Here is a 23,887-nt window from a genome sequence, read left to right on the forward strand (position 1 = left end):
TGGCATCTGGTCTCGTCACTTCATGCAAATAGGTGGGGGAAAAGTGAAAACAGTGACAGACTTTATTTTTTGGGGCTCCAAAATCACTGCAGATGGTGACTGCAGTCATGAAATTAAAAGACGCTTGCTCCTTGGAAGAAAAGCTATGACAAACCTAGACAGTGTATTAAAAAGCAGAGACATCACTTTGCCTACAAAGTTCTGTCTACTTAAAGCTGTGGATTTTTCAGTAGTCATGCGAAGATGTGAGAGTTAGACCATAAAGAAGGCTGTGCGCTAAAGATTTGATGCTTTCAAATTGTGGTGCTGGAAACTCTTGAGAGTCCCTTGGACAGCAAGGAAATCAAACCAGTCAATCCTAAAGGAAATTAATTCTGAATATTCTTTGGAAGGACTGATGCTGAAGCTGAAGCTCCAATGCTTTGGCACCTGATGTGAAGAACCGACTTACTGGATAAAGATCCTGACACTAGCAATGACTGAGAGCAAAAGGAGAAGAGGTCGACAGAGGATGAGATGGTTGTATAGCATCACTGACTCAGTGGACATGAATTTGAGCAAACTCTAGGTGATAGTGAAGGACAGGGAAGCCTGGCTTGATGCAGTTCATTGGGTTGCAAAGAGTTGGATATGTCTTAGTGACTGGACAACAAAAACAAAACTGCAGTTTCACCCTCTTCCAGAAATGTAATCTGAACCAACCAGCCTGGAATTTTCAGATCCAGCACCACTAAAGTAATCTGTCACATTGGCCCTCTCCCTTTCCACCCCTCTTCCTCCATTCAAGAAGTGCCAGTCTGCGTGATAAAACCTTTGCCATTCATTTTCTTCTAAAATAGATGCCCTGGCCTAAAAATAATCCTTTCTTTTCTTTTGCTAATAGCTCTCTTTCCCCAGCATGGGGCTTCCAGGTGGTGCTAGAGATAGAGAACCTGCCTACCAAAGCAGGAGACTTAAGAGCACAGGGTCTAATCCCTGGGTTGAGAAGTACCCCTGGAGTAGGAAATGGCAACCCACTCCAGTATTCTTGCCTTGAGAATCCATCCCATGGACAGAGGAGTCTGGTGGACTACAGTCCATGGGGTCTCAAAGAGTCGGACACCACTGAAGTGACTTAGCACTTAACCCTTTTCCCACCCTTCTTTCTATAAAAACCTTCCATTTTGTACAAATCCTTGGAGGTTCTTTTAGTTGCTAGATGAGGTTCTACCAAAATCATGAAGTGCCCAATGAAGCCAATTGTAATTCTTCAAATTCACTTGGTTGAATTTTGCTTTTAAACACTAGGCAGATAGATTAACGAAACAAAATTAGGAGCCCAGAAACTTATATATGTGAAAATTTATATATAATATATATATATATATTTATAGTTTATTATTGAGATGGTATTCTAAAAATGGATTATTCAGGGAATTCCCTGTAGGTCCAGTGATTACCACTTGGCACTTCTAAAACAGGAGGGAAGGGGGCAGGGCACAACCTTTAAAAGAATAACATAGCCTGAGGACATGACATAAACTGATTAGAACAAAGCAAGTCCTGTTGAGGTCCTTTAATAGACAGGAACCTGGTGGTCTGGAGTCAATGATAAGAAAGTAAAGGAGAGAGAAAGAGGCTGATATTCCTTGGTTAACGCAGAAAACCAGTTAAGTCCCTGACTCTGGGTTTGCTCTGTTCACGAAGGCCTCGGGTGCCCTCTCAATGGGGTGAAGGCGCAGAGCACCTTCTCAAGAGGGTCTTAAAAGCCCGGGCAGGAAAGTGAACCCAGAGGGCCTCTGCGCTCCAAAGACATAGCCTGAGAGAGAGAGAAAGTAAGACAAGGGGACCAAAGCTCTGATGGATCAAAGGTGTTTTAATCAACATGGTGTGGGCATATATACTGTAGTTATTCTCAGCAAAGATAAAGATTAAAATTCCAGACTTACAAAACATAGGCGATCCATATTAAAGAGAGAGAGAGTTGTAAACAATCACTTTTACCATATGGTTCACAAAAAAGGAAGAGGGTACTTATCACTGTATTGAAAAACTAAGGAAGCAAATGCCTGGATCCCTCAGCCCCAGGAGAGGCTTGCCTCTCCTCTTAATTCCTGAATATTCAGGAATTAATAAGGAACAGAGGATTCCTGACAGATCCAAAACAGCACACAGGAAGCCTTCTGTTACATGCTTCCTGACAAAATCCAAGATGGCAGATAAGTGGACTTCCACTAGACCTTGAGCCTCAGCTTATCCTTATTGTAACACATCAACAAGCTAAATGACACACCTGCATGTGTCAAGACAATTCAAAGGTCAATCAAAAAGTTCAGAAAGTAGGCAGTGGTCCAATTCCTGGGCACCTCCCCCAGTTAGCTGGAATACTTTCCCCACTCATTAGCCTATGAAATTACCCACTCCAGGAGGAAAAGGGGAAGACAGAGGATGAGATGGCTGGATGGCATCACTGACTCGATGGACGTGAGTCTCAGTGAACTCCAGGAGTTGGTGATGGACAGGGAGGCCTGGCGTGCTGCGATTCATGGGGTCGCAGAGTCAGACACGACTGAGCGACTGATCTGATCTGATCTGATCTGATGAAAACTGACAGGCTTCCCAGGTGGCGAAGTGGTAAAGATTCTGCCTGCCAATGTAGGACACACAAGAGATGTGGGTTTGATCCCGGAGTCAGGAAGATCCTCTGGAGAAGGAAATGGCAATCCACTCCAGTATTTTTGCCTAGAGAATCCCATGGACAGATTCTGGGGACTACAATTCATGGGGTTGCCAATAGTCAAACATGACTGAGCACGTCCACACACATAAAAAAGACAACCTCATACCTTGGTGCTGTTCTCACATTCTGACATGGCCCACACTTTGAAGTGTGTTTTTCTATAAATAAATCTACCTATTGCTTTGTCTCTCACTGAATGCCTTTGGTGATGAGACATCAAGAACCTAAGCCTTGGGCTTCCCTGATGGCTCAGTGGTAAAGAATCTCCTGACAATGCTGGAGATACAGGTTCGAGCCCTGGTCTGGGAAGATCCCGCATGCTACAGGGCAACTAAGCCTGTGTGCCACAGCTACTGAGCCTGTGCTCTAGAGCTCATGCTCTGTAACAAAAGTCATAGCAATGAGAAGCCCAAGAACCTCAACTAGAGAGTAGCTTCTGCTCAAAGCAATAAAGGACCAGCACACCCAAAAATAAATAAATAAAAGTATTTTTTAAAAAAGAGAGAGAGAACCTGAGCTTTTTTTTTTTTCACTTTGTTTATTTTTTTTAATTGAAGGATAATTGCCTTACAGAATTTTGTGGTTTTCTGTCATATATCAAGAATCAGTCATAGGTTCACTGATGTCCCCACCCTCCCAAACCTCTCTCCCATCTCCTGCCCTATCCCATCCTTCTAGATTGTCACAGAGCCCTTGTTTGAGTTCCCTAAGTCATATAGCAAATTCCCATTGGCTATCTACTTTAGGGGACTGGAATGCAAAAGTAGGAGGTCAAGAGAAACCTGGAGTAACAGGCAAGTTTGGCCTTGGAGTACAAAATGAAGCAGGGCAAAGGCTAACAGAGTTTTGCCAAGAAAACACACTGGTCAGGGCAAATATTCTCTTCCAACAACATATGAGAGAACTCTACACATGGACATCACCAGATGGTCAATACCAAAATCAGATTCTTTGCAGCTAGAGATGGAAAAGCTCTATATAGTTAGCAAAAATAAGACCAGGAGCTGACTGTAGCTCAGATCATGAACTCATTATTGCAAAATTCAGACTTAAATTGAAGAAAGTAGGAAAAACCACTAGACCATTCAGGTATGACCTAAATCAAATCCCTTATGATTATACAGTTAAAGTGACAAATAGATTCAAGGGATTAGATCTGATAGAGTACCTGAAGAACTATGGATGGACGTTTGTGACATTGTACAGGAGACAGTGATCAAGACCACCCCAAGAAAAAGAAATGCAAAAAGGCAAAATGGTTGTCTGAGGAGGCCTTACAAATAGCTGAGAAAAGAAGAGAAGCAAAAGGCAAAGGAGAAAAGGAAAGACATACCCATCTGAATGCAGAGTTCCAAAGAACACCAAGGAGAGATAAGAATGCCTTCCTAAGAGATTAATGGTAAAAAAATAGAGAAAAATAACATAATGGGAAAAACTAGAGATTTCTTCAAGAAAATTAGAGATACCAAGGAAACACTTCATGCAAAGATGGGCTCAATAAAGGACAGAAAGAGCAAGGACCTAACAGAAGCAGATGTTAAGAAGAGGTGGCAAGAATACACAAAAGAACTATACAAAAAAGATCTTAATGACCCAAATAAACATGAGGGTGTGATCACTCATGTAGAGCCAGACATCCTGGAATGTGAAGTCAAGGGGGCCTTAGGAAGCATGACTACGAACAAAGCGAGTGGAGGTGATGGCATTCCAGCTGAGCTATTTCAAACACTGTGAAAGTGCTGCACTCAATATGCCAGCAAATATGGAAAACTCAGCAGTGGCCACAGGACTGGAAAAGGTCAGTTTTCATTCCAATCCTAAAGAAAGGCAATGCCTAAGAATGTTCAAACTACCGTACAATTGTACTCATCTCACAATCTAGCAAAGTAATAATTAAAATTCTCCAAGCCAGGCTTCAACAGTACATGAACTGAGAACAACTTCCAGATGTTCAAGCTGGATTTAGAAAAGGCAGAGGAACCAGAGATCAAATTGCCAACATCTGTTGGATCATAGAAAGAGCAAGAGGGTTTCCAAAAAACATCTGCTTTATTGACTATGCCAAAGCCTTTGACTATGTGGATCATGACAAACTGTGGAAAATTCTGAAAGAGATGGGAATACCAGACCACCTTACCTACCTCCTGAGAAGTCTGTATGCAGGTCAAGAAGCAATAGTTAGAACTGGACATGGAACAATGGACTGGTTTCAAAATGGAAAAGGAGTATGTCAAGGCTGTATATTGTCATCCCGTTCATTTAACTTACATGCAGAGTACACCATGCAAAATGCTGGGCTGGATGATATACAAACTGGAATCAAGATTGCCAGGAGAAATATCAATAACCTCTTTTGTGCAGATGATACCCTTATGATACCACCCTTACAGCAGAAAGCGAAAAAGAACTAAAGAGCCTCTTGATGACAGTGAAAGAGGAGAGTGAAACTCAACATTCAAAAGACTAAGATCATGGCATCCAGTCCCATCGCTTCATGGCAAATAGATGGGGGGAAAGTGAAAACAGTGACATACTTTATTTTCTTGGGCTCCAAAATCACTGCAGATGGTGACTGCAGCCATGAAATTAAAAGACAGTTGCTCCTTGGAAGAAAAGCTATGACCAACCTGCTGCTGCTGCTAAGTCACTTCAGTCATGTCTGACTCTGTGCGACCCCATAGACAGCAGCCTACCAGGCTCCCCCATCCCTAGGATTCTCCAGGCAAGAACACTGGAGTAGGTTGCCATTTCCTTCTCCAATGCATGAAAGTGAAAAGTGAAAGTGAAGTCGCTCAGTCGTGTCCGACTTTTAGCGACCCCATGGACTGCAGCCCACCAGGCTCCTCCGTCCATGGGATTTTCCAGACCAACCAAGACAGTATATTAAAAAAACAGAGACATTACTTTGATGACGAAGGTCAGTCTAGTCAAAGCTATGGTTTTTCCAGTAGTCATATATGGATGTGAGAGTTGGAGCATAAAGAAAGCTGAGCGCCAAAGAATTTATGCTTTTGAACTGTGGTGTTGGAGAAGACTCTTGAGAGTCCCTTGGTTGCAAGGAGATCAACCCAGTCAATCTGAAGGGAAATCAGTCCTGAATATTCATTGGAAAGACTGATACTGAAGCTGAAGCTCCAATACTTTGGCCACCTGATTGGAAGAACTGACTCATTGGAAAGGACCCTGAGGCAAGGAAAGATTGAAGGCAGGAGGAGAAGGGAACCACAGAGGATGAGATGGTTAGATGGCGTCACTGACTCGATGGACATGAGTTTGAGCAAGCTTTGGGAGTTGGTGATGGACTGGGAGGCCTGGTGTGCTGTAGTCCATGGGGTCACAAAGAGTCGGACATGACTGAGGAACTGAACTAACTGACCCCCTTCCTATCTCAGTACTAGAAGAGAATATGGTAGGATTTTTGTATTTTGCTGTGGACAAGCCTTACTCAATATGGTGAAACAAATGCAAAAATAAATAGATAAAAGCAAAACACTATAAAAGAAAATGATAAGAAATTCCAGAGGAGCCTGGCAGGCTAGAGTCCATAGGGTCTCAAGGAACCCGACACGATTGAGGGCAGGAGGAATGGGGCAAAAGAGGATTAGATAGTTGGATGGCATTACTGACTCAATGGACATGAGTTTGAGCAAACTCCAAGAGATAATGAAAGACAGGAAGGTACGGCATGCTGCAGTCCATGGGGTGGCAAAGAGTTGGACACAACTTAGCACCTAAAAAACAATACAAAACGGTACATCTATTGAGAGGAACTGGCAATGTCTATCAAAACAACAAGTACATCTGCCCTTTGATCCAGCAATTCTGCTTTTAAATATTTATACAGCAACCTTGCATGAAAAAAAAAATGTAATGCAGCCAAAGTTATTCATTGCAGCCTTGTTTCTAACAGCAAAAGGGCAGGAACACCAAAATATTCATAATAAATTGATTTGTTAAATTATGACTTATCTTTAAAATGAAATGCTATGTACCTGTTAGAAGGAATGAAGGAGCTCACTCCAAGTTATAATATGGAATTATTTCTAAGATATGTTATTAAGGGGAAAATAATGTATTTAAGCTGCTAACATTTGTGCCTTTTTTTTTTAAAAAAAAGAATAACATATATGTTTGGAAAGTACACAGACTATTTCTGGAAGGATGTATGTAAAGATAGTAAGAGTGGCTGCCTCTGTGGATCAGAACTGAGGTGCTAGAGGGAAAGGGATAGAAGAGATTTTGTTTTCACTGTATATTCTTTTTCTGTTTGATTGTTTTTGTCTTTTTCTTTTTCAGTTTTTCTTGTTTTTTTTTTCTTTTCCTGTTTTCCTTTTTCTAAAATTTTTTTTCATTTTTTTCCTTTGAAAATTTTCTTTTTTTTCTTTTTACTGTATTCTTTTATACTCTTTCAGTTTTTATATTGTACATGTTATTTTAAAAATAGATTATAATTGAAAGCATGGGATGGAATTTTTATATATATGCTTGTGCAAGTATAGAAAATAGCCATTCTCACCATCTGGTAACAAATGGTGGGGGAGGGGATTTGAGCTGAGGCTTTACTTTTTACTGTGATACTCTGCCATATTGTTTCAATGTGCTACATTAAGCATATACAGTTTTTCTAATTAAAAAAATTAATAATAGTTTCCTCACAGAAAAATGTTGGTACAAAGCTGAAAAGACTATCTGCGGAATCCAGAGTAATTTGTCAAGGGAGTTCCACCTTGGTAGGGAATTTCAGACCAGATGGGTCTTTAGACAGCTTTCAACATAACGCATTCCTTAGATCTATGATCTGTAACTCTTGGTCAGATCAGTCGCTCAGTCGTGTCCGACTCTTTGCGACCCCATGAATCGCAGCACGCCAGGCCTCCCTGTCCATCACCAACTCCCGGAGTTCACTCAGACTCACGTCCATTGAGTCAGTGATGCCATCCAGCCATCTCATCCTCTGTCATCCCTTTCTCCTCCTGCCCCCAATCCCTCCCAGCATCAGAGTCTTTTCCAATGAGTCAACTCTTCGCATGAGGTGGCCAAAGTACTGGAGTTTCAGCTTTAGCATCATTCCTTCCAAAGAAATCCCAGGGCTGATCTTCAGAATGGACTGGTTGGATCTCCTTGCAGTCCAAGGGACTCTCAAGAGTCTTCTCCAACACCACACTTCAAAAGCATCAATTCTTCGGCGCTCAGACTGGCCTTAATTTCTCACCTGGATTATAAGCTCCTTAAGGTCAGAGAGTCTCAGTTTTGCTTTAAAACAAACAAACATTTTCCTCATCTTTTAATACAAAGTTACATAAACTTGCCAAATAGTCTCACTTGAATGTTGGGATGTCTATTTTTTCACAGCTGACACAGTGCAGATTCAGTGCCGGGAGCTGTTAAGGTCACATACTGTTGTTCTAACCTTTGCTATTACGAAGAGAAGTATAATACAATTATCCTGGTAAAGAAGGCTTAGTCAGCACATCTTGCTTTGGGTGTGGTAAAACAAGAATTTATTTGTTCAAAGTCAGTGGACCAAGAAGGGTTGGCCAGCACATTGTCATGATCTCAATTTACACAACACCAACAATGGGACTGTAGGTCTGGAGCCTGGGGCTTTTCCCTGGGCACCCATTTGGGTCCCTAATTATCATTGATTCTTCTGGTACCAAAGTAAAAAGTTGTAACTTTTTTGGGGCTGTGCTACGTGGCACTCAGGACCTTAGTTCCCAGTTATTATTGTTGGTCAGTCACTAAGTCGTGTCCAACTCTTTGTCACTCCATGGACTGCAGCATGCCAGGCTTCCCTGTCCTCCACTGTCTCCTGAAGTTTGTTCAAACTCATGTCCATTGAGTCAGTGATGCTATCTAACCTCTGCTACCCCCTTCTCGTTTTGCCTTCAATCATTACCCAGCATCAGGCTCTTTTCCAATGAGTTGGCTCTTCACATCAAGTGGCCAAAGTATTGGAGCTTCAGCTTCAGCATCAGTCCTTCCAATGAATATTCAAGGTTGATTTCCTTTAAGATTGACTGGTTTGATCTCCTTGCTGTCCAAGAGACTCTCAAGAATCTTTTCTAGCACCGCAATTTGAAGGCATCAGTTCTTCAGCACTCAACCTTTTTTATGGTCCAACTCTCACATCGGTAGTTCCCAGACTAAGGATCAAACTCACACTAACTGCAGTGGAAGTGCAGAATTAACCCACTGGACTGCCAGGGAATTCCCACAGAACTTACACTTAATATGTACTGAATGAATGACTGCAGTAGTGTATGAATACATGCTCAAATGAATAGATGGGTAAATAAATGCATAAATACATGCATTAATTAATGAAACACCTTCTCATGGGAGCAGACAGACATACTATGTATGGGTCATGGACACGGACAGACTGAGAAAGTAGAGAGAGGATGTATCAAGTGACAGGCATTCAGAGCAGTTCTAATGATTGTCCACAACCTGCACCTATTTGACCAGAATGGAGTGTGTCTGCATTACAGCAAGTGGACTGAAGAAGCAAGCGGGGATCCCCAAGAAGGCGGCCTACAAGCTGACGTGTGGGATGCTCTTCTTTACCTACTCCTTTGTTTGCAAGATGTCCCCGCCAGACATGAAGGACAGCTTTCTGGACTTCCAAACTAGTCGTTACAAGTTCCACTACTACAAGACACTCACTGGGATCGAGGGTGGTCATGAATACTGATTGGGTGTGGGGCCCAGCTGAGAGGTGCCTCACTGCACCCACAGTGTGCTGTAAGTTCAGCTGGTGGTGAAGAATCCCCTGTGCCCTCTGGGCCAAACTGTGCCAGGTGATCGCTTCCTCTTCTGACTGGTCTCCCACGTCCATCCGTTCTGTGCCCTTCTTCTCTGCCTGGTTGGGTGAAGGCAGCACTCTATATCACCCTTCAGAAGAATTCCTGTCCATTCCCAGCCCTTTCTAACCTGTTTTGTCTAGGGCCCCCTACTGAAAGCCTGCCCCACCTCAGACCCCTCTAGCCGTCCAGGAAAACAGCCTTAGGCCCTCCATGGTACCCTCCGGCACAGAAAGGAAGCCTACTGGGGTCCCTATACCTCCAAACCAGGCTCTCTCTCCAGATTTATTCCCTACCTGATGCTGCGCAAAGCACCAAATAAAGTTTTCATCACCCTAAAAAAAAAAAAAAGCAGAGGTAGACACAATGAGCACAATGAGCCCAAAACTGGGGCGCTTCCTGTTAGGACCAAAAATGGCCCCACCTCCTGGTCCCCACATAGCACAGGGTCACAGCCTTAAGTGGGTGCTTACCACATATGGGTCCCTACAAAAGAAGCTTTTATCCTTCCTAAGGGCTACTACTTCAAAAAATACCTACCTAAGCCTCCTGATTCTCAAAGAGATAAAAATTGATGCTGAAAGTTCAGCTTCTCTGTACACCAGTACCAAATCAAATCTCAGAGACAGAGTTTGAGGGGAAGTAGAAAAGAGTCGCTTTATTGCTTTGCCAGGCAAAAGTGGAGATAGCAGCCTAACGCCCTCAAAACAATGTGTCTTAACTTGGGGAAGATAGTGACAGGTTTTATAGTAAAAGAGGGAGTAATCGGCTTGTGGACATTCTTCTGATGGATTTGTGGTGAGGTAAGTAGGAGTCAACAATGTCAGCCTTCAGGTTTAAATGACCTGGGGTCTTCCTGCTTGCAGGCAGCATACCGTAACTTTTCCCACCTGGAGGGGGTTTCAGTATCCACAAAATAGCTCAAAGGTGTTGTTGTGGGTTTCGTTGATGGGGAAATGATACCTTGTCCCAAGGCTGCTCATGACTGTTTCTTTCTCCCTGGTCTCACGTCCCCTCCAGTCCCTAAATGACAACTGCTTAAATCTGCCCATTGAAACTCAGGGAAGGTCCTGGAGGCTGAATGAAGGTTGTTTCCTATTATCAAAAAAATGGGTGAAATGAAAAGGCTTTGTGCTCAGGAGCCCCACAGGGCCCTGCAGGGTATGAAATATATTTGCATAACAGTGCAAACAAGTAAAACGTTGCATTAAACGGTTGCTTCATTTGTTCAACCAATATTAACTGTGAAACTCTTAGGAACTCCAGGGAAACAAAAATAAATTACACATTCTTTGCCATCTAGGAACTCTACATTTCATTTTCTGGACAGTTTCCCAATTTTAGCATAAAATGATATATTTTAGACCTGTGGTAATCTTTTTATCTTCATATATTTCCCTTTACCAAATGTATGTAAATTTGGGGATGTTAAGGAATTATTTCAGGGCTTCCCTGGATACTCACATAGGAAAGAACTTGCCTGCAATGCGGGAGACCAGGGTTCAATTCCTGGGTTGGGAAAATCCCCTGGAAAAGGGAATGGCTACCCACTGCAGTATTTTTGCTGGAAAATCCCATGGACAGAGGAGCCTAGTGGGCTACAGTCCATGGGGTCACAAAGAGTACAACACGACTGAGTGACTGACACTTTCTTTAAGGAATTATTTAATTCCAAGGTCTGAATTGACAATAAATTGCCTAATTCTACAGAAAAAAAAAAATTGTTTTCTCCATATTTGACTCTTTATGATTCAATATTCTATCCCCAATTTTTTTTTCTCCACAGCAGGAAACATGTCCAAGTGTCATCATATCCAAAAAAAATTTTAATCTCTGTTTCATTCTCTCCTTCTCTTTCTCTTCCTCTCATACAAATGTATACACTCACACACATACACACCATACCAACAGCAAATGGCAATTACAGTCCAAAAGCTTACAAAGTCCAAAATGTGGTCAAGATAAATAATTATATGAAATGCTCCTTTGGGCTTCCCTAGTGGTCCAGTGTTAAGAATCCCCCTTGCAATGCGGGGTACGCTGGTTTGATCCCTGGTCTGGGAGATCCCTCATGCCATGGAGCAACTAAGTCTGTGTGCCACTACTACTGAGCCCAGGAACTGCAGCCACTGAAGTCCTTGTGGCTAGAGCCCAGGCTCCACGACAAGAGAAGCCACCACAATGAGAAGCTTGTGTCCCACAAGGAAGAGCAGCCTCCACTCACGGCAACCAGAGAAAGCCCAAGTGCAGCAGCAAAGACCCACTACAGCCAAAAAATAAAAACTAAAATCTTTTTTAAAAAAGAAAGAAAAGTTAAACTAAAAAAAAAATGCCACTTTGACAAAAGGTATCCAGAATCACCTATTAAATTGGCAAAGTTTTCTTTTTTTAATATGAATGCTCAGTGTTACTGTTGTCCAAGATGCTCATTTGGCAAATTCCTACTGGTGGCAATATAAATTGGGAAAACTCTTGGAAGAGTACTGGGCCATCCATCTTGAAAGCCTTAGCAATATTCCCGCCCTATGTCCTTGTGATCTCACTTCTCACAACAAGGAGGTGAATCAAAAGAAATTATCCTTTATTCCTAGACTATAATCCCAAAACATTTAAAAAAATATTTTAAAACAGCAAACCCATCCCTTCTCCACATCCTGTAGGCTTTAATCTCTTTTCTTGCTTTTCTCCATATTGCATATTATATACTCATGTGTTTGTCTGTGTTTCCTCCCCACTGCTCACAAAGAATCAAAGCAAATGGTGTCCTTAATGCCCTTGAATAATTCCTTACACATAGTAGGTACTCATATATATCCTTTTAACTAATAAATTATTTATAATAGTGAAAATTAAAACAAATGCAAAAACTAGAGTAATAATGATTAAGTACATTTTGGCAGTCCTTTGGTTATTTTAAAGTTATTACAAATGTAATTATAAGAACTATATCCTTCCTATCCCCTCAACCTCTTCAGAGCAGTTCTTCAGAGCTGTCTAAAACATTGTCTCCCAGGCTATAGTCCTCGTTTTGCCCCAAATAAAACTTGACTCACAGCACTAAAAAAAAAAAAAAGAATTGTATAACTTGGAAAATAGATATATTACTTTTTTTCTTTTTAAAAGTTTTTTACTGGAGTATAGTTGATTTACAATGTTGTGTTAGTTTCAGGTATACAGCAAAGTGATTCTATTATACATATATCTACTCTTTTTTAGATTGTTTTCCTATATAGGCCTTTATAGAGTATTGAGTTCCCTGTGCTATACAGCAGGTCCTTATTAGTTATCTATTTTATATATAGTAATATGTATATGTCAAACCCAATCTTCCAATTTATCCCTGCCTCCTTACACCCTGGTAACCATAAGTTTGTTTTCCACATCTGTAACTCTTGAAAATAGATATACTGTTAAGGAGGAAATGAAAATGCATAATAGTATGTAGGTGTGGTAGATTGTTACAGTAATGATCCCAATGAGCCATACCTGCCTATATCTGGATTTTCATTAAATCCCCTCTCACACTGACTCTGGGTTTTCCCATATGACTTGTTTTGTATGATGGGACATCAGCTAAGATGATCCAACAGCAGCTTAAAAACTGTTTGTGCACTGGGTCTTGACCTCTCTCTCTTGTTGCTTCTGGAACCCTGCTACCTAGGTAGCATGCTGGAAATAAACGACCCAGCCCATAGCCAGTGCCAGACACTGAATGTCTTATTCATAAAATAAGGTCATATTATATAGCATCCAGCTCCAGTTGGGCCACCAGAAGATTTCAGTGGCATGTATGATCCTAGTTGATAATACCAGAAGAAATGCCCAGTTGAGCTCTGCTCAAACTGATGACTCACAGTATTGTGAGCCAGTGAAAGGGTTGTAGTATTAAGCACTAAGTTTTGAGGTAGTGTAATCAAATACGTGCTTTGTTGAAATAGGTGTGCATATGTAGGACAAAAGTATCAGTACTGTTTACACAGAAAGAACTCATGGCAATCCTGTGATGAAATAAACTCAGGTGAGGAGAACGTAGGTGTGACTGACCAGGCAAGACTCTGCCAGTACAGGGATCACCATATTCTAGAGAAAAAAACAGCCACAGAAACAAGCACACAAAGGAGTACAAAGGTTCTGTTTAGAGTGGTGGAAAAGTTTTGGAGCGACTTTTGGTGGTCCAGTGGTTAAGTATCCACCTCGCATTGCAGGGGACATGGATATAAGGTCCCACATGCCCTGTTGCAACCGAGTCCTTGGCTGCAACTACTGAACCCTTGAATTTTGGAGCCTGCACACCACAACTGGAGAACTAGAGAGTTCACAACTAAAGAGTCTGTGTGCCACAGAGAAATATCTCTCATGCTGCAACTACCACCTAACATAGCCAAATTAAAAAAAAAGTTTTGGAGTTAGTAGTGACAGTTCTACAGCATTGTGAATGTAATTAATTATTGTATAATTTAAAAATGGTTAGTTAAAATGGCACATTTAGAGGAGTTCCCTGGCAGTCCAGTGGTTAGGATCCCATGATCCCACTGAAGGGGGCACTGGTTCAATCCCTGGTCATTAAACTAAGATCCCACAAGACCCCAGGTTCGGTCAGAAAACCCCACAAAATAGCAAAATAAAAAAAAGTGAAGTGAAAGTCACTCAGTTGTGCCCAACTGTTTGCAGCCCCATGGAATTCTCCAAACCAGAATACTGGAGTGGGTAGTCTTTCTGTTTTCCAGGGGATCTCCCCAACCCAGAGATCAAACCCAGGTCTCCTGCACTGCAGGCAGATTCTTTACCAGGTGAGGCACTAGGGAAGCCCAAGAATACTGGAGTGGATCCCCTTCTCCAGGGGATCCTCCCAACTGTAACAGGAGGGAAAGGGGCAGGGCACAACTTTTGAAAGAATGACATAGCCCAAGGACACAGCATAAAGCGATTAGACCTAGATTCTCAATCAGCAAATGAAACGACACACCCAAAGGTGCCAAGACAATTTCAAGGCACTGTTAAAAGACGAAGGCATGGGCAGTGGCCTAAATCCTGGAAATCTCTGCCCCTTCCCAAAAATAGTTGGAATAATCCTTCCACTCATTAGCATATGAAATTATCCAGCCTATAAAAACTAACCACACCAAATTTCAGGGTTGCACTTCCCTCTGCAACAGCGCACACTCTGTCTGTGGAGTGTGCTTCTCTCTGACTCTGAAAGAATCCATTTACCTATCACTTTGTCTCTCACTGAATTCTTTCTGCAATGAAACTTCAAGAACCTGAGCTTCATTAGGTCCTGAAACCAGGTACCATGGGTTTGACTGGGTTTGAGTCCCAGCCACATGGGTTCAAGTCCCAAGCAGGGTTTTGGCTGGGTTCGAGTCCCTGCACATAGGTTCAAGTCCCAATCTGTGGTAAATGGTTTCACAACCCAGGGATTGAACCCAGGTCTCCCACATTGCAGGCAGATTCTTTACCAGCTGAACTATCAGGGAAGCCCAAGAATACTGGAGTGGGTAGCCTATTCCTTCTCCAGTGGATCTTCCCAACCCAGGAATCAAACCAGGTCTCCTGCATTGCAGGTGGATTCTTTGCCAGCCGAGTTACCAGGGAAGTCCCTAAAAAAAAAAAAAAAAAAAAAAAAAACCCACAAAACCATATAAGCAAAGTCACCTATCTCAAACTTCCTCCAAAGATGGCAATCTTTCCTTTACACACAATATAATCATCGGTTCCTTAGCCACTGTGAACCGCTCTCACAGGCTAAGTGCTGAGCTCTCAGGCTGAGTGATGCAACCGGTCCTGCCATCCTTTCAACAATCCTGAATGCTGTGATGGGGTGGTGGAACTTACCTTCTTCAAAGGAACCACATGCCAGTTGGCCAGATCGCCACACCATTAATCAGTCTCCTCCATGAGGCACCCAGGCACTCTGTGCACTTATAGCCACGCCCGAGACCAAGAATATTCTTGTTTCCAGGTTTCCTTGCCTCCTGCAGCAAGGTGTGACAGTCACAGCCATCAGCTAGTACTCACCCCTTTGCCCTTTGTGCTATGCCAACCTTGGCTTTAGATAGCTTTATGAAATCAATGGGCAACATGTCTGGCTGAAACCTTCTGCAGAGGAAAGAAGGTAATTACCCAGGCACTTCACTCTCATTCTCTTAAAGAAGGAGCTCTTCTGCAGGGTCCAGGGACCCCCTAGTTTCCTGCATAGGGCCAGGGTTTGGGTGATAAGAGAGCCCTCTCACGGGAAATGTGTTTGCCCAGTGGCTTTTATCCTAAAGTCGGATCTGTTGGCACTGACTCATCCTTCCCTTGAGGCACCGATACTGAGTATTAGGCCAAGGCAGCCGCCGAGAAATCCTGGCGGGGCTTGGAGCTTTCTCTCTTCCTCTGGGGATCCTGCCCCAGCCCAGACCTGCCTGCCAATCTCAGCTTTCCTCAGTGCCTGTGCAGCTCAGCTCTGGGTTTTTGACCTTTTTGCTTCTGGACACAAGTGAATATCTTACTGATTTCCCCACTCCTCATCTTTGTGTGCTGTCTTCAGCCCTTCTTTCTGGGAGCTGCTTCACCTCTGCTCCAGGGTCTGGGTAATTCCCCTTCTAATTCAATTAGATGACCTGATTCTTTCCCACTTCCTCTTTCCTTCCATTGTTATGCAGGCATGGAGAGCTGGATTAGGTAGCAGGGTGACTCCACAGCTCTCTTCCGGGTTCTGCCTCTGCCCTTGAGGTCTCACTTCCAACAAGCCCCACACCCCCTCCACACTAACTTCCCACCTGCAAAATCTGGAACAAAGGAGCTGAGAGTGGGAGGACATGAACAAGGAGGCTTTGGCTGAGGCAGGGGAGAGGAGGAAAAAGTTGCCCTCTTAGGACCCCTGGCTGGGTATGAAAATGAAACTGGCAAAGACAGGTTAACAAGAAAACTGCATACAACTTTTAATACATTTTTATTTAATTCATCAAGTGAAAGAAGACGTGATCAGAGCAGGAAGCTTTTCCATCTTTTAGGCAAATAATGAATGTGTGAAGAATTGACAAGACAGAGGGTTTGGGCTAGGAGTAGTAAATGGCCAAGAAGTAACTAGGAAGATACGGGGTTAGCTTAACACAGTTTGTTTATATAGCCTCTGCCCCAAATTCACTGTTCATGGCAACAAGAAAGTTCTCCTTCCTCCTGGTTTAGGGAGGGTACTTTCACAAGGGAGTTTTATGACCTGTTTCAGGGAAGAAGGGCAGGGAGGTTAGAATGACCATCCTGCTTCTGCCACTTTTTAGTATTATTTTATTTTTAAAAATTTTATTGTCTTTTAAAATTATTATTATTTTTTTTAAACTTTTGGCTGCATCAAGGAGTATGAGGGCTTTTAGTTCTCTAACCAGGGATCAAACCCAAGCCCCCTACAGTGGAAGCACAGAGTCTTAACCACTGGACGGTCAGGGAAGTTCCGCTGCCGCTTTTTAAAATTCCTCCCGATTAAGGTATTTAATATGCCAAGGTGTCATATTTTGGGGTAGCATGTCTTGAACCTCATTGGCATCTCGTTATCATTTCCTCAGATGAACGGGAGATTCTGACATTACAAAGTAACACACCCCAAGAGATTATATATAGGAAGAAAATAGTAGTGTTGGGAAGAAAAAATAGTTCGGTTCAGGAAAATGAATTGGAAGACAATTTATATAAAACATCCATCTTGGACTATGTTCTTAAGTGATTATCCTTCTGGGGGACACACACCCTTTTGAAAATCCAATGAATGATTCAGAATCCTATCCTTAGGAAAACACATATAAACACGGAAACCAAACCTTTAGGGGCTCATTGCCTTCTTGAATCCTGGAGGCACAGGATAAGTGGGTAATCAGGCCTTTCCTTTGTAAATCCCATCCAGAGTTCAGTGTAGTTTGGAGAAAGCATTCATTTGTTCATTCATTCAACAAGTAACTCTTTGAGAAACTTCCAAGTGTCAGGCCCCATGCTGGGCCACATTGTGAGGCAGAAAGAGGTGAATCGGACACAGTGCCTGCTCCTGGGACGTTCATGGTCTGGCGGGGGAGACCTACAGAGAGCAGACAATGAGGGTACAGTGGTGGAAGAGGCAGCCCAGTTTACGGTGGGAGCAGAGAGGGAGGGGGCAGAACTGCTTCCCACACTTCCCTCTTTCCACAGCAGTCAGTTCCTACACCTCTGACTACAAAGCAAAGCGGTTTTAGAAAGCCCAAGTGTAGCCTGAGGGGTTAACTGAGCTTTTACCCCCACCCCCACCCCTCACCCCAGCCAGCATTCACACCTCCACTGCAATGGACCCCTTTTCCTCTCTCCTCACAGACCCCCTGGGTGCTGTCCATTCACAGCCACCCCACCCCCACCTACCCCATCTGGGGATGTTCTCAGCTCCCCAGGCCGGTTTTTAAGTAAGTAGCCAGCCCCACATTGCACTTCCTCCTTTCTTTGCTTAAAGCCTATTCATTTTACTAGTTGAGCTGCAGGGAAACGAGGAATAACAAAAATAACCTACTTTAAGGAAGTTACAGATTTGCAAGAAACCTGGGGAGTCCTGGTATGAGCTGGTCTTTATTCATATGACTGAGGGCTGGGCAGGGCTGGGCTGGACCTAGCCCGGCTTCCTCTCACGTCTTCCCTTAAGTCTCCATTCTTGGAATCCTAGGGAAAAGCCACTTGCTACAACTTTGGGTGTCAACCATCCTACCTGTCTCGGTTGGATGCTAGGCTGCTCTGCTTATTCCGGTTGCTTCCCTATCACACCTCTGGCTACTGTCCCCCAAGCACCCCTTGAAAGGCTCTGGTTGCCCCTCTTCCCTTCCTGCTTTCAGCTCTTGACTCTGGAAGGAGAAGGTCCCCTTCCTCTTTGGTATCTGAAGAGCCTTTGCCAGGGCTTCAGGCCCTCTTGGCTGGAGTAGTTTTTACCACTTGTGGAAGCTCCTCCAACTTGGAGACCTGGAAGTCTTACTGTATTGTGCATTTGTTTCTAGAATATTTGAGTCTATTTTAGAAAAAGAACAAGTTTATAGTTTTGTAAGATGAAGGCAAAACGCTATATAGATTTGTGAAGTAAAGATAGTAAGTACAGGGACTTCCCTGGTAGTCCAGTAGTTAAGACTCTGTACCTCCAATGCAGGGGACACAGGTTTATACCTAGTGGGGAACAAAGATCCCACATGCTGAGTGGCACGACCTAAAAAACAAAACAAACCGCATGACAAGCCTACACCAATTTTTAAAAAAAGATAGTAAGTACAGGGTATGTGAGTTTAAACACAGAGAGGAAAGATGGAGGGACCAAGCGATACTTAGTGTTCTATGCATGTGTGCTAAGTTGTTTCCGTCGTGTCTGACTCTCTGCAACCCCTATGGACTGTAGCCTGCCAGGCTCCTCTGACCATGGGATTCTCCAGGCAAGAATACTGGAGTAGGTTGCCATGTCCTCCTCCAGGGGATCTTCTTGATTCAGGGATCGAACCTGCGTCTCTTACGTCTCCTGCATTGGCAAGGGGATTCTTTACCACTAGCCACCTGGGAAGCCTACCTAATATTTTTGAGGTACTAAATATATGTAAGGTACGGGAATTCTAAGTATTCATGATACCCTAAATACACTAAATATTCATGCATGAAATCTTAATGAAGAAGATAGCAACCACTGTGGCTCCATTCTCTCCAAAATATATAAATAAAACTCATAACCGCTCAGCTGACTAATTGGTGAGCAAAATCCGTGGCCAAGTGTATTGTTGTGGGCATTTCTTTGGCATTTGTTTATTGATGAGGAAATTTCCATCCATAAGCATAACTTTGCTCAAACCTCAAAACTCTGGTCTGTAACTCACCATTAGCAGGGAAGGCTGATGCAACCAAGGGACAATATACAAGCCCTGTGTTCCCCCAAGATTCAAATTCTCCCATGTTTCTACCTCTGCTTCCTATCTTAAATGTGACAACTGACTCTCTTTCCTCTTGCTTTTCCCTATGTATTTTTCCTTGGTTCAATAAAGCATGCAATCCAAGCATTTAGTCACATGGCCTCTGAGATAACTGGCCTGATACTGTCCTTAGAGGTTCCCGTTCAATCATCATGAAGCAGCTACCCTCATACCCCTTGTTTCTCCAAATCCTATGTAGCTGGAAACTCAGCAATTCCACCCTGCACACAGTTTTGCCCCCTCTCTTTCTTCCTTCCCCTCAAACACTGTCCTCTCAATGCCATTCCAAGTCCTTCCGCTGACCCCTACAACAGCCTGAGGAATCTGTAGACCAGGTTACACACCAACACAAGTCCTGTCTTCCAAAGGCAAGGCTAAGGCCCCACATCTGGGACCACAAAGCTCATTCTCTCAACTCCAGGTGAGCCCTTCACTACTCCTGGTTTGGTTTGTTGTTTTTGTTCATTTTTTGTTTCTTTTCTGAATGTTAAGGGCTCCTCTTTTGTAAAATCCTTGAAGGCAAGGACTGCTTTCATCTCTGCTGTCCTAGCTCCTACTACAGGGTCTAAGACATTTCAGCTACTCTGTGACTGTTTAACTTAGCATTTGTTAATTAGCCATTTTATCCATTCATCTGGACAGTTCAGTCCCTTGTATCTAATCCATGACCAAGTCCTAGCAACTCGACCAAAGTCGTTCTTAAATTTGCTTCTCTTGATCTCTATTGTTGGCACCACACCTTCATTTAAGCCACATTATCTAGTTATTTTTTCTAGCTGGGAATATATTGTAGCTTCCCAGCTTTCTCTAAAAACTCCCCTAACATTTCTACACTCAGCTGATACAATAATGAGAGAGAAAGAAGGAAGGAAGGAAGGAAGGAAGGGAGAAAATGACCAATCTCATAAATCTGGAAATCTTGAAACTTGGCATATTCCAAGCAAATTTCCCATTCATGGAAGAAGTGTGACTGTGACCCCACAAACATATTTCTTATTTTAAAAAAGACATTAATTGGCTTTCTACCCTTCCTTTCACACTTGCAGTCATTTGCAAATAGCTGAGAGCCAACTAAAACCAGTAATAGGGAAAAATAGAGCTATTTAGCTCAAACAATTATGAAGTATTGCTGGTCCTGGCTTGAGGTCAATCTGGACCCACAGGGATTTTGTTGTTTTTGTTTCTGTTTTTTTCTCTTTTGTTGGCCTCATGGCATATAGAACCTTTGTTCCTAGACCAGGGATTGAACCCATGCCCCCTGCAGTGGAAGTGTGGTGTCTTAACCACTGGACCACCAGGGAAGTCCTGGACCCAGAGTTTCAACCGATGTTCTTTCTCCTTCTATTCCTCCTGCTCTTAGCACTCTTTTCCTCTGCATTTGGTTGCATTTTCTAACCTACTCCTTCACACAATGGAAGAGAGCTCTGGCTTTACTTATTTTATAGAGTTCCAGAGGAAAAAAGACCCTTTCCACATACAAATTATAAAGGTGACGTCGGTCCAGTTAAAGTCACCTGCTCTTCCCTGAATGAATCACATTTATCACTGTGGTCAGGGAGGTGCAGAGCTCTGATTGGCTGGGCCCCAACTCATGCCTGTGAGATAAGAGCAAAGCTCCCCCAAAGCGGTCCCACTAGGCCCTTGTAGAATAAGGGGCCGGGGCTTCTAAAAGAAAAGTGGGGACAGATCCAGTAGAGGTCCAGGCTTCTTTCTGCAGACTCTGTGTGGGGAGAGATTTCATGTGTGCCAATCTCCTTCTTGCCTCTGTTTGCTGAAATGGGTGCTCTTTCCTCTGCCTTGAATGCTTTCCCACCTCTTTGCCACTCACATCCTATATGACTAACTTCCTTTTTTTTTTTTTTTACTTGAAGTATAGTTGATTTACAATGTTATGCCAATCTCTGCTGTATAGCAAAGGGACTCAATTATACACATGTAGACATTCTTTTTTAAATATTCTTTTTCATAATGGTCTATCACAGGGTATTGAATATAGTTCCCTGTGCTATACATTAGGACCTTTTGTTTATTTGTTTTGTTTTCTGCACTGAAAGGTATGTGGAACTTCCCCAACCAGGGATCAAACTCCTGCCCCTGCAGTGGAAGCAGGGAGTCTCAACCATTGAACCACCAGGGAAGTCCCAGGACCTTGTTGTTTATCTGTTCTAAAGGTGATAGTTTGCATCTACCAGCTCTAAACTGGAAGGCCATTGCTCCCCCTGCCTCCACCCTTGGCAACCTCAAGTATGTTCTGTATGTCTATGAGTCCGTTTTGTGGATAGGTTCATTTGCTAGACTATACATGTAAGTGATATCATATGGTATTTGTCTTTCTCTTTCTGACTTGCTTCACTTAGTATGATAATCTCTAGCTGCATCCCATGAGGTTAACTTCTATTTGGATGTTAGGTCTCAGCTTAAACGTCTCTCTGAGAGATGCCACCCCCGACCCCACACGTTGTTACATATATCTGCTGACATTCTCATAGCAATTTTGTAATTCAAAAATAGTTTTTTATTTAATTTCGTACTGGTTGAAAGTCTGTCTCCCTCAGTAGGCTGTAAACTCCACCAGGGCAAGGATTCCCTCAGCTTTAGCTCTTAGTTTTGCTCTTGGTTGCATACTTAGCTCCTAGTTTGGTTGCCTATGGTAGGTATTCACTCCCTTATTTATCCAGAAAAATAAATAAATAAAAGGAGGTGATAGGTGCTAAAGATTCAGGTAAATATGATATGTATCCCTGGATTCAGGGCTTCCCAGATGGCTCAGTGGTAAAGAATCTGCCTGACAATGCAGGAGGCACAGGAGACTTGGATTCGATCCATGGTTTGGGAAGATTCCCTGGAGGAGGAAATGGCAACCTACTCCAGTACTCTTGCCTGGGAAATCCTGTGCACAGAGGAGCCTGTCTGGCAGTCCACGGGGTCACAAACAGTGAGATACAACTTAGCGACTGAACACACACATATTCCTGCATTCAAGGAGTGTTGCTTGTTGTTTAGTCACCCAGTCGTGTTTGACTCTTTGCAACGCCATGGACTGCAGCACACCAGGCCTCCCTGTTCCTCATCATCACTTCTATATTTGCATTAGACCAGTAATTTTCAAACTGCAAGACTCAATGGATAGTAAAATTAACTCGGTGGATTGCAACTACAATTCTTAAAACATGAACTAGTATAACATAGAAAATAGAAACAGCCTAGAAAACACCAGACATGATGTTGCCTCTCACATGATGTGTGTTATTCCATCACGTTCTTAGTTCATTATATAATATTATAAATACACATATACACACATCCCTCTTAATGTACTGACTGGGTTGGAGTAAAATGCATCTTTTACTGTAGGTTGGGTCAAAAAGTTTTGGAAGTTCTGAATGAAGCTGCTTGGACTAAAGTATGATAAGATACTATCTTTCCAGTTCAGAGCAATCCAGACCTCCAGATATTAAGTTATGTCATCTTTGGAAAATAACACCTGCGAAGCTCATTCTCATTCAAAAATCCAGAGTGGAAGTAGAGACACAATTTCAGGATGCTCTTGCAGGGTGAACTCTGGGTTTCTGTGCTTTGATTGGCTTGTGTTACATCCTCAAGCCATTTAATCATATGTACAATTAAGTGTTTTCTCTATTCTTTCTTTTTCAAATAACAGATGACTTAATGTTTTTCAAAGCTGAATACAAAATTAAAAAAAAAACTTTTTCCCATTGCCATGTATGGTTGAGTCATAAATTGCATATTCCTAGAATTCACCAAATTAATTAAGAACCTGGAGGAATAGAACTCAGGGAGGCTAGAGTGGTGTGAGTATGGTGTGGAAGGAACTGGGGCTATTGTCCTGAACAGATGGGGTTTGAATCCCTGTTTCATGACTTGCTATGTGGATTCAGGTGAAGGGATCTAATACATATTTGCTGAAGACTCACTGAGAGGGAGGCCCTGTGTCAACTGTGGGGAGTATAGAAATAAACACCACGGGCTTTCTAGGTAGCTCAGTGGTAAAGAATCCACCTGCCAATGCAGGAGACACAGGTTTGATCCCTGATCTGGGAAGATCCCACGTACCACAGGGCAACCAAGCCTGTGGGCCACAATTATTGAACCTGTGCTCTATAGCCCGGGAGCCACAGCTACTGAGCCCATGTACTGCAATTACTGAAACACGTGTGACCTAGAGCTAGTGCTCCGCAATAAGAGAAGCCACTGTAAGAAGAAGCCTGCACACGGCAACAAAGGGTAGCTCCCATTCACCGCAACTAGAGAAAGCCTGCATGCATCAACAAAGATCCAGTGCAACCAAAAATAAATAACTCTTAAACAAATAAAACAAAACACTTATGCTGAAGCTGAAGTTCCAATACTTTGGCCACCTGATATGAAGAGCTGACTCACTGGAAGACTCTGATGCTGGGAAAGATTGA

At 42.8% G+C, this 23,887-nt stretch overlaps 1 pseudogene; it reads left to right on the forward strand.

Moving 5' to 3' along the window:
• The first annotated feature begins 9,157 nt into the window (after positions 1 to 9,157).
• Positions 9,158 to 9,654, forward strand: LOC113898172 (annotated as a pseudogene).
• The last annotated feature ends 14,233 nt before the right edge of the window (positions 9,655 to 23,887 follow it).

This window comes from Bos indicus x Bos taurus, chromosome 1 (genome assembly GCF_003369695.1).
Source record: "Bos indicus x Bos taurus breed Angus x Brahman F1 hybrid chromosome 1, Bos_hybrid_MaternalHap_v2.0, whole genome shotgun sequence".
Lineage (NCBI taxonomy): Eukaryota > Metazoa > Chordata > Mammalia > Artiodactyla > Bovidae > Bos > Bos indicus x Bos taurus.